Source organism: Molothrus aeneus, chromosome 10, assembly GCF_037042795.1.
Source record: "Molothrus aeneus isolate 106 chromosome 10, BPBGC_Maene_1.0, whole genome shotgun sequence".
NCBI classification, from domain to species: Eukaryota; Metazoa; Chordata; class Aves; order Passeriformes; family Icteridae; genus Molothrus; species Molothrus aeneus.
In genome coordinates, this window is record NC_089655.1 from 13,707,348 (window position 1) to 13,718,210 (window position 10,863).

Genomic DNA, 10,863 nt, shown 5'->3' on the forward strand with positions numbered 1-10,863 from the left:
GAGCACACCTCCCCAGGAGCTGCCTCATCCCTCTGCCTTGCCTGCCCCGGCCATAATCAAGCAGTCATATCAGTCTCTTCATTCCTTTCAATGGGGGAAAATTTGCAAACAAATTCCTGCCAGCAGGACTTTTGAGCTCTCCTGCATGGTGGGATAAAGATACCTGTCACCTCTGCCCTGTTCCCAACACCAGCTCCTGCTGGGAGCACGGCTGGGGAGCTCCATGCTCTCCACGGGGCTGGTGACTCCAGGCAGTGTGGGAATGGGCTGGGAGGGCTCTCAGGAAGAGCAGAAGGGCTTTAGTTTTCCTGGAGATAATGCATGGCCTGCAGTGACGGGGTGACACAATGAGCCCTGCTGTGAATTAGCTGGATCCTTACCTCGGGTTTCTGTTACAGCAGGTCCTGAAGCAGCACTTGAATCATGATGCCTTTGCCAGTTCCCATGTCTGTACCGCCAACCTTTTTTGTGGAAAAATCTCAAGATGCACAGTGAAGTTTCTGTGGGAGCTGAGGTAGAGGTACTGGCACTGAGATGAGTGTTTGGATGGTGTATGTCTGCAGGCAAGGGTAACGGGTCCTGGGCTAATTGCAGAGCGTTGGGTCTCGGAGATGGGGATTTCAGTGCAGGTTGCTGCCTGCACTGTGCTTTAAACCTCCACACACAAATGGCTCTCTTGGCACAGTTTGCAGTGGGAAACCAGCTATCCTGGTGTATAGGAGTGATGATATGAAGCCTGATGGAATGTGGCAAGCCCGTGGCTTCCTGAGCACACCGCAGCTGTGGCCAAGACCCTGGCAAGCGTGTTTGATGGAGCAGGTACCTCTGGTACCACCCTGCCAGCACATCTCCACCCCTTCCCTCTGTTCCCCCGCTAGCGATTGCTTCCCAATGAATTATTTACATAAGTTCTCGGCAGCGGCTGCAGACAAAGGCTCAGGTACAGAGCAGCAGCGTGCTCCTGACCTTTCCCAGCGCTGCACAAACGGAGGCAGCAGCACGGGGCGGGCGCACAAAGGCGCTGTGCCGGCCGGAGCGCTGACCCCGCTGTGCCACAGCTACCTGCTGCTCGGCCACAATGGCCCCGCGGCCCCCGCCGGCCTGCCGGGCCCATGAAAAAGGGCCCGAGATAATAATGAGCCTGACTACCACTGCTCTCTTCAGAGAACTGAGTCAACTCCTTGGGAAGAAAGGGGAAAAAAAAAAAAAAAAGAAGCGGAAAAAAAAAAAAGAAAAACTCCTCTTGGATAATAAAGAAGTAACAAATGAAGACTGAAAGCCTATAGAAGGCGTCTTAACCCAGTGAAGAAAAAAAATGTCAACATCTGTGGAGCTGTCTGCAAAAACAGACCAAACCCCTAATGAATACCCTCTAGAAAAGACATTCACTCGAGGAAAGGCAAAAGGCTACATTTTTCTATGGAGGTATAAAGATTTTGATGAATCTGCCCTTTCCCTTTCCAGTGCAGTTGAACCAAGCACTAATGTTCATCTTCAGCTGTATTAAAGAGTGTGGAGGGGGGCAGAGGGGGGAAGAGTCTTGATCTGAAAGCTTATGGGGAGGGTGGATTTAGGGAGCTTGGATAGACGTCTGAGCACTAAAGCAAGGAAGAAAAGCAACAGGCATTAGAGAAAATACTGTTTAACAAGAGTTTCCTTAGTCAACCCATTTGAGCAGAGATTGGTGCACCATAAACGTAATCCTCTTAGTGCTGACTTAAACGTGTTTGTACAAAACAGGGAAATATAATATGAATGTAATAGTCTCGTTTGCTAAAATGCTTAATAAAAAGACAAAAGTCCTTTATTTTGATCTTCAGATCCGGTGTGGACTTGGGGCACAGCAGATGTTTTCTCAGAAATCTGTTTGAAAAAAAGAGAAAGAAATAGAGAATATGGTTGTGTCCCGGCTGGCTGTGTCACACGGCACCTCAGCAGCTTCCTGGGTTGGTCTCTGGAGAAGGCAGCCCCTGCCTGAGGAGCCCCCAGGCTCTCCAGAGTGCAAGGGGAACCACTGGGGGTTGAACCTAAACACACTTGGTGGGGAGCGCTTGGTAAGGCAGGTTTCAGGTGAGGGGGCACAGGCAATTTTCTTTGCTGTGTCCAGAAGCTTTGTTGGGGGAAACAGAGCTAAGGAGTAGTCCCCAACTGGAAATGTTGCAGAAAAAGTCAGACTCAGACCCAGCCAGAACTGTTGTGGAGGGACCATAGCAGTTGTCCTCAGGTACATCCCACCTTGTGCTATGGATGCAGCAGGAAAACTGATGGGTGGAGTTGTTGTAATCACCATACTAACATCTACATTAATCACAGATTAATTTGAAAGACATGAACAAAATGTTGCATGTTTTTTCTCCTTTTTTGTTTTTTGTTCTACAGAATAATCACAGAAAATGCTAAACTGAAATGGCAATATTTGGGTTTGACTTTGCTTGATAAATATCTATTTAACATTAGCCAGTATGACTGTACAGCATCAACACGAACTGAAAGCCAGAAACCAGTAACATATTGTATTTTCCTCAGTGTTTCCCACACAGATATCATCTTGCCCCAGGAAACTATGGCTTCCTCTTGGACCAGCCTGGGTGGGTCCTTGGTGGCTTACAGGACTTGGGTCAAATCTTGAATCAATGCCAGGGTTTGTGCCACAGGTTATGGTCATGCTGCAATGCCCATGTGATGCCTGGAGATGAAAGGGTGAGATGGGGACAGGGCTGCTTGCTTTCTGCTGCAGCAAATGTCAGCACAAACTAGGTAAAACTTGTTTCCTGAGGAAAATTTCCACTCTAATAAGAAAAGAAATGCCCTGTCTATTTTGGAAGCACATCAGATGTTTTCTGGTATGGTCTACAATGTGTACAGCGAATGCAAGGCATTTTCTGTGGAGAGCAGATATTTTCCAAAATAACAACATATTTTTGTTTTTTAAAAAAATCATCTGTTCTCCCAATTAAGAAGAAAGAAAAAAAGGCTTTGAAAGCAGATAGTTTCTGAATGCCAGGGTCCTGTGCTTGGGCACTGCAGCAATGAGCAGGGATGGAGCACAGCCATGGAGGGGAGCCTGGCAGTGGGAGGGTCAGCTGGGTTGGTACCTGGGCCTGGCTCCTGTTAGTGGGTATGTGCAGAGGTTTGATGCCATGGGGTTCAGGTCCCTGGCACCAACCATCACCCCCTCTGTCACTTGTCGCCAAGTGGGGAGTATGACAGGTTCTGTGTTTCCCACCAGGCACCTGCTTGGGAAGTTCTGCCAGGTCCACCAAGACAGGTGGTAGCTGCAGGGAGAAAACAGGGGCCCGACTAGTGGGACCATGCCTATAATGCAGTTCATTCAGGTCTGTGCAGCCAGTTATGATAGCTGGTAAGCTCTGGTGCTGGTCTTGAAAAATCAGTCCTGGTTTAGCTGTGAACTGGTGAAAAAAGACTTAAACCAGCCAACCTGCTGCCTGCAGAGCATGGATACATTTTTGATAATGGGAAAATAGGAAATGTGTTAATTGTTACGGTCCACTATCACTTCTTTTTTGGAGGCTGCTTCTGTGACTAGGGGAAAATTAAACATGAGTGGCTTTTCCACAGGGCAAGAAAGCTCTTAGTGCTCAGGGCTGCTCCTTCGGGCAACAGTGCCCCTGCTCTGCTCCAGGCAGCAAACCCCATGTATCACATCTTCCCAGGTGCCACAGGAGGCAGAGGAAGTGCTGGAGCAAGGCAGAGCAAAGTCCATCAAAACACAGCCAAGGAGCCAGCAGTCACTCGCTGTTTCCCTGTCACCCCTTGCACCCTGAACTTGCCAGGCGGAGGGCAGGGGGTGCAGCCCCATGGCCGGGAGCAGGGGGGCCGACCCCGGCCAGTCGGGGCTGGGGCAGATAAATGCAAAGGGCTGAAAAGCACAGCAGCCCTGGGGGCAGGGGCGGCATATCCTTGGTGCCGCCCCCTGCTTCCTCCCACGTCTGCTTTGTTTCTCTCTCTATTATCCCACTGGTGACAGCAGAGCCTCCAAACCCTGCTCTGTTTCCTTCCGGCGCACCTGGTTCCCGAGCCTCATGTGCTAAAGGCACATCTCTTCACCAGCAACGTCGTTACTGTAACGGGAACAACGCAGTTTACAGCCCAATAAACCCCGGGTCCTTCTGTGCAGGCTCCCCTTACGTGATGCTAATGCTTGCAAGATGTGCAGCGCTGCGGGACGGCCCCGGGAGCCAACGCCCAGCGACCGGCTCGTGTTTTACACGGCTCGGCAGCCGCAGCCTTTGCTAATGAATCCCAGGGACGAGCCTGCTGCTCACGGCAGCCCCGCGGCCGCCGGGCGCCAGTGCCCATCGCGGCTCTGTCCCGCCCGGAATGGTGTCCCCGGCCGAGCCACCCTCGGTCCCCGCTGTCACCCGCAGCTCGGGGGTGCCGGGGATGTTGATGGCCCAGGGCCGGGCACAGCTCGGGCGTGCCGGGGATGTTTATAACCCAGGGCCGGGCACAGCTCGGGCGTGCCGGGGATGTTTATAACCCAGGGCCGGGCACAACTCGGGGGTGCCGGGGATGTTGATGCCCAGCGCCGGTCGCAGCTCGGCGGGATGCCCGGGCACCGGGGGAAGCGCGGCATTGTCTCGCAGCGGCGTTGTGATCACACACTGCGTCTAACGTGATTTACATCCCATATTCGACCTCTGGCGACTTCAAAGCCTGGGCGAGAGGGGGATTAAGTGGAGGAGCTGGGGCCAGGGGAGCCGGGGAGTGGGGGCCTGGCTCACCTTTGAGCTCCCGTCATCCCCTCCCCGGTGGACCCGGGATAATCATCTCCCTTTGTGCTGCCGGGGAAAGCCGGGGTGCAAACACAGGAACCTTGTCAATATTGGTTTTTGAGAAGACTTTTTTTCTATTCTCCCATGTCTGGAGTTTTTGTACCCAAATCCCTCCGGGGCTTCCCAGGCTTCCCCTGGGAAATCGTGATCCCAGGGGCCCCTGCTAGCACCAGCCATTGATTGAAATTTCACACCCACCTGTTTGCACACAAGATTTAATTTGGTTGATTCTTCATGCCCTTTTCCTGCTTAATCGTCAACCTATTGACCTTAATATTAAAAGGGGCTAAGGGCAAGGGAGAGAGAGACTACATTTCTGTAAAGGAACAAAAGCTGCCAGAGAATAAAGTAGGCACAGCCAGCCCTGAGCTAATGAGTCCCCACCACACGCAGGAGCAGGAAGCCCTGTGTGCTGCCCTTGGCTGGTGCTGTGCTCCTGTGTGACAGGACACGTCTCACTGACCATCCCTTTGCTCACTGCCCTTTACAGGACCCACAAGTTTAATGTCATGAGGGATGGGAGACCACGCTGGCTGAGCCTGGGCACCTACCAGCCTGCTAGGGCTGCTTTCCCCCTGCACTTGTGTAGGGTTGCACATGTTCATTCTGCACATTGCAGAATGCGTCTTGCTGAAATGTTTCCTGTTCAGTGGAAGATGCCATAGCAATGCAGCCAAAGGAGCAGCAGTGGACACAGGTCAGGAGTATCCTGCACACCTGCACAGAGTGTGCTGGTCCTGCCTTATCTGAGTGCTGTGGTGTGACTCCAAAACACACCAAAGCAGCTTAGTGCCACAGCCTGCCCGCAGGGTAATGCTGCCCCCAGGGTAATGGTGCACCCACGCCCTGCTCCAGACCCGGCTCTGCGAGCTGGGGCTAGACCAGCAGCAGCCCAGCTGTGCATCCCGTGCCTGGCAGCAGGCAGGCTGTGGGGCAGGGCTGCAGTGCAGGGGCTCGCTCAGCCCCCGGCTGGCGGTCACCGGAGCAGCCCTGCAGCACGTGTCTGTCACAGTGCGGTGGCCAGGTAGCCTCCCTGCTCTCTGGGGGTCAGGCTGCTCCCACGCTTGCTCTTCCTCAGAGCGCCGGCAGGGGAAGGGCAGGAGAAAAGACTCCGGGAGCCCATAGAAGTTGGAGCGAGGGAAACACAGCCTTTCACAGCTCGGTGGAAGCAGGGGTGGGACTGTCCTTTCCCGCTGGCTGGACGGACAGGATGCACAGAGACCCGTGGGATGCTGGGCTGTGCTGGGAATCTGGGGGAGCAGGAGGGGCTGGGTGCACCAGTAAAGGCAGGACACAGCCCCACATGTGCTGTGTGCACACCCATGGGGACCGGCATGCAGCTGCTCCTTGCCAGAGGCGTGTGTCCAGGCCAGAGGTGGGACCCCAAGCAGCAACTTTGGATGAGGAATATCAGCCAGCCCAGACCCTGGAGGGCTCTGGCCACCTTCCACACATCCCCCTCTTTCATGGGGTAGAGTTTTTGGCAGTTTCTGCACTTGCAGATAATCTGCCTGCTGGAAAACCAAAAAGGAAAAGGAGGACTATTTTTTACCCAGCTCTGCCTTGGCTGACATGAAACCGGAGCTGTGTGGGAGCGGGCGGGCGTGTGGCTGTGCTCACACGTGTGTGTGGTGAGCTGCCTGTCCCAGCCCTGGCTGGGGCCGTGCTGGGGGAGCCTGTGGGTGCGGATGCATGTGCGCCTTCCCCAGGGGATTGCCTTGGGCTGCAGAGTGCGGTCGTGTTTATTTAATATCTGACGTCCCTTCTGTCTTCAGCGCTGACATCCATTAACGAGTGTCTGAGCACTCATTGCTCAGACAATAAGCAATGGAGCCCAGATGTTCCCTGGCGGTGGCCTCCCTTCCTTCACCAGTGTTATGTGGGTGATAAAAAAATCCAAGGGGGATTTTTTGACCGGTGTTGTTCCAGGGCCATTCCAGTAGCACATGGGGGGATTGCAGGTCAGTTAACCCAGTGGGGATGCCCACACACAGGCAGCCCTCTGAACCAGGACCTGGGCACAAGCAGCATGGGTGTCAGGGTGTTAGGGAGCAGGGACTGTGCAAAGTGCAGGAGGTGAAAGCAACTGGCAGATGGGCTGATCTCCAGAGCCTCCCCGAGCACCTCCCTGCCCCAACTGCAGCAAAGGCTTTTGCCGGCTGTGCGCGGCTGCCACGCTGCTGGCATGCTCCCCTGCCAACCAGAGATTAACACTGCAGCCTGTCACTTCAGAAATACCCTCACCCATGAAACAAGAGACAGACATGGCCTTATCAGAGAGCCACAGGGCTGCTGGGGCCCACACACACCCAGCTGAGCACCGCGCTGTGGCTCTGAGGCTGCACAGGCACTCTGGGTGCCCCCAGGATTTGTCCTGAAGAGGTGGAGCAGGGTCAGTGGAATACTCCTGATTGGTTTGTGAGGGCTGAAATGGCTGGGCTGGGCACAGGAAGGCAGCGTCCCCTCTGTGTTTTCTGCCATCACTAGGACATGCCACCAAGGAAAATGCTCAGGCAGCATGTGGGGGGTAGCCCGACTTCTTGCTCTGGCAGGGGCTTAATATGCACCCAGTGCTAATGATTAGACATTATTCTTTAGCTGGGAATGACTAATTAGAACAAATGGCACTAGAGACTAATGTGTGGGATGGTGTTATTTTTAGCAATTGTGTCTGTCATGGTGGCATCACTTCCTAAAGGGACGCGTGTGACAGGGAGCATAACCAGCAGATCAGCCTGACCAGCAAATAACCCCTTGCACGGTTTCCATATTGCCTTTTTAAACAGGAAGGGAACATGATACAAATGCTATGCGAATTATGATCTGAAAAGTTTTCCTGGCAGGTTGTCACATGAGTTGTTAGTGTCATTCTTTGACATGCACACTCAAAGCCTTTCTGCACCAGTGCCTTAACCCTCTCACCCCTCAAGAGGGCTGCCAGGTTGGAGCTTTTCTTTCCCGCCTTTTGGATCTTGCCCTTTTCTTAGGTACTCTGAGATGTGATTTCACACCAATTCCTGAGCAAGAGCTCCCCATCTGCTTGATCTTGGGTGCAGCTTGAGGGGCTGGTGAGCCAGGGCAGGCAGGGAGACATCATGCTCACCCTGGGGCTGCCAGGCTGGGAAGTGGCCAAACAATTCCTCCTGTGCATCACCACTGCCCTACCCCAGAGCATCATCAGCCCCTGAAACCTTGCCCAGCCCAGGCCAGGAGCGTGTGGGGGCCCACTTGAGCCAGCAGGGCTGTGTGTGTGGGCGGAGGTCCCTGCCTGTGCGTGTCCTCATCTCCTTGTGGGCCGCCTTGGCCGCAGCTCTGCGCAGAGCCCAGCTGCACTCTGGCCAGGGAACATCCGCTGTGGAAACCTGGGAGGAGCTGACAATCCCCAAAGATTGGCTGCACACCCAGCCAAGCAAGAGCTGCTGGCTTCCAGCCTAATTCATTGCAAATGTGCTTCCATGTGGTTCCAATCTGGAGCCCCTGCTCCCCCCGTGCTGCCCCCCGGGGTTCGGCAGGGGCTGGGAGCAGCCGCGCAGGGCAGAGCCGGGAGCAGCCCAGTGCTGGCCTGGGCACACAGCAGCCTCCTTGGCTCCCTGGCCCCAAGATGTGTCCCCCAGCCAGTTCCCTCCTGGGAGTCACAGGGAACCTCCACCAGCGTGTGAGAGCAGTTCACAGAAAATTCCTGCTGGGGACACAATGTCCGGAATGGTCCTCACTCGCCTGCACCCCGTGGAGGGACTAACATCACTCCTTTGCTCTTAGCCCAGCCCCAGGCATCATCTTCCCACCAGGATTTGATTTTCATCTGCCAAAGGGCTTTTGGCAGGCGGCAGTGGGCTGGCAGCCAGCAGTGCCCAGCATCCTAATTTAGCCTTCTCTTCACCCTGCCCAGCTGTCTTTCTGTCATTCATTGCTGTGGCTGCCCCCTCGCTGTCCTTGGGCACCGGTGGGCTCTCTGGCACACACCCCTGTCCTGCCAGGGCTTGGGGCAGTAGAGAGATAAGCTGGGCCCTGCTGGCTGCTGCCAGGGCTGACCCCTGTCCCTGCTCTATCCTGGCTCTGCTGTGCTGTGCCCATCAGCCCTTGGCAGTGCCAGGGACACGGTGTCACCCTGTGCACCCTTCCCACGATGGCTGCAGCAGAGATGTCCCAGGGCAGCGATGGGCTCCTGAGCCCCCCTGCTCCTGCAGTTTCTTGCTGTACTTTGTTTTCCCCAGGAACGTCTCCCACAGGAGCAGGGCAGCTCTGTCAGCCCCTCAGCACAGGTGTTGTGGGGACCCAGGACCAGGGAGATCCCAGCAGACACCCTGGTGCACAGTCCCAGCACCAGCATTGCCAGACAGGTCTTCTCCTTGCCCCATGCATGCACCTGGTTTAACATCTCAAACTAGTACCAACAACATGTATTCACTTCGGATCTTCTCCCTGAGGGTCCTTCCTTATCTTCTGGGGTCCTTGCCCATGTCCTGCAGTGCCCCTTCAGTGCTGCCAAGAAATTTTAAGCTCAATTTAAAATGACTCAAACACCCTCTCCCCACAAGCTTGTGCATTTGAAAGGAGATTGCATCAAAGCTTCAAAATAGTCATTAAAAAATTTGCTCATTAATCAAAGTTGTGAGCCCTCTCCTCTTTTTTGTTTATCGCAGAACTAAAAATGCCTGGCACACGGCTAACCCTCAGAGCATTGAAATAAAATGGCATAAAATGAGTTCAGCTCTCCTCAGGTTTCAGGAGAAGAGGGGTGAAGCATGTGGGGGAGTGAGCAGGGCTGGGGCCGGCACCTGGAATAACATTTTTGGTGTTGGTGCAGGAGAGGAAAAGGAAATGAGCAGTCAAAGAGCTGGGAGCAGCACGGTGGTGGCCGGGCAGGCTGGGCTGTGATGGCACTGCTGCCAGGGCTGCATGGCCCTCTGGGCAGCCTGCAGGAGTCACCTGGGCATGTCACTGTGGTGGGGGACATGAGGAGATGGGGTCATTCTTCCTCCAGCCGTTGGGGTGGGCCCAGGTGCCAATAAAGGGAAAATCTCCCTGCCAGTGCTTTTGGGCCCTGGAAAATGAGCATCTCAGCTTAAATACAGCAGCAGCAGGGAGGACTGGGGAGGCTGTAGGACAGGGGTGATCACTGCCCAGGCTTTTGCCACTTGCTGTCACAGCAAGGCGATGCTGGGATGGGCTTGGGTGGACCTTGCAGAGCACAGGGTATATGGGAAGCTCCAAATCTACACGGCTGGATGCCCTCCCTCCATAAAAAGCCAAGCTAATTTTTTTGATGGGACTCAGGGCTGCCATCAGCCTTGCAAGGGCAGTGTTGGGGTCTGCACTGGGGCAGTGGGAGAGAGCTGATGCCTGATGCCCTGCGAGGTGTTCAGCCCTTGCTGCTCTGGAGTGCTGCTGTGCTGGAGTGCTGCGGCCCTGGTGCAGCCAGGCATTGTGCTTGTCTTTTTAAGATCAGAAAGGTTTTTGGGCTGACACTAGCTCTGGTACGCAGAAGAAAGTGTACAGCAGGGTAATTAAAGTGTAAGAGCGAGGCTGGGTTTGCCTGTAATGGCTTGCAGCTGCAAATATTTTTGTCTTCCCAAGTCCACTTGTAAGCTGTCTAGCTGTATTTCTCATCCTGGCCAATTAGATTCCCATGTGTGCTGCAGAAGTGGAAATATAGAAAGTGAATAATCCTCCAATTCTGCTCTTTGCTGCAGGGGCCTTTGAACCTCTGGCTGCCAGGGCTCCCTTCCACCCCAGCCCCATCACCACTCTGGCCACCCCTCTCCACACCAGTCCTGGCTCCCCTCTTTGCAATCAAACTTCAGCAAATCTGCTTTGGGCATCACCATGATTCATCTTCAAGCTTTTCTGATCAAAGCTACAGGCTGTTTCTCCTCCCTCCCCACCCCCTTTTTGCCGAGCTTTACAGCAATTTTCCCTTTTGGATGCTGGTTTTCTGCCAAAAGTTCCACTCTAAAATCAAAAGGGGCAGTCCATTAATACCGGGCAGCTGTAACAAGTACACTATTGTGTTGTCTCTTCCAAGGTACCCAGGATTTTTAATAAACTGTGGGGTGTGGAGAGCTGG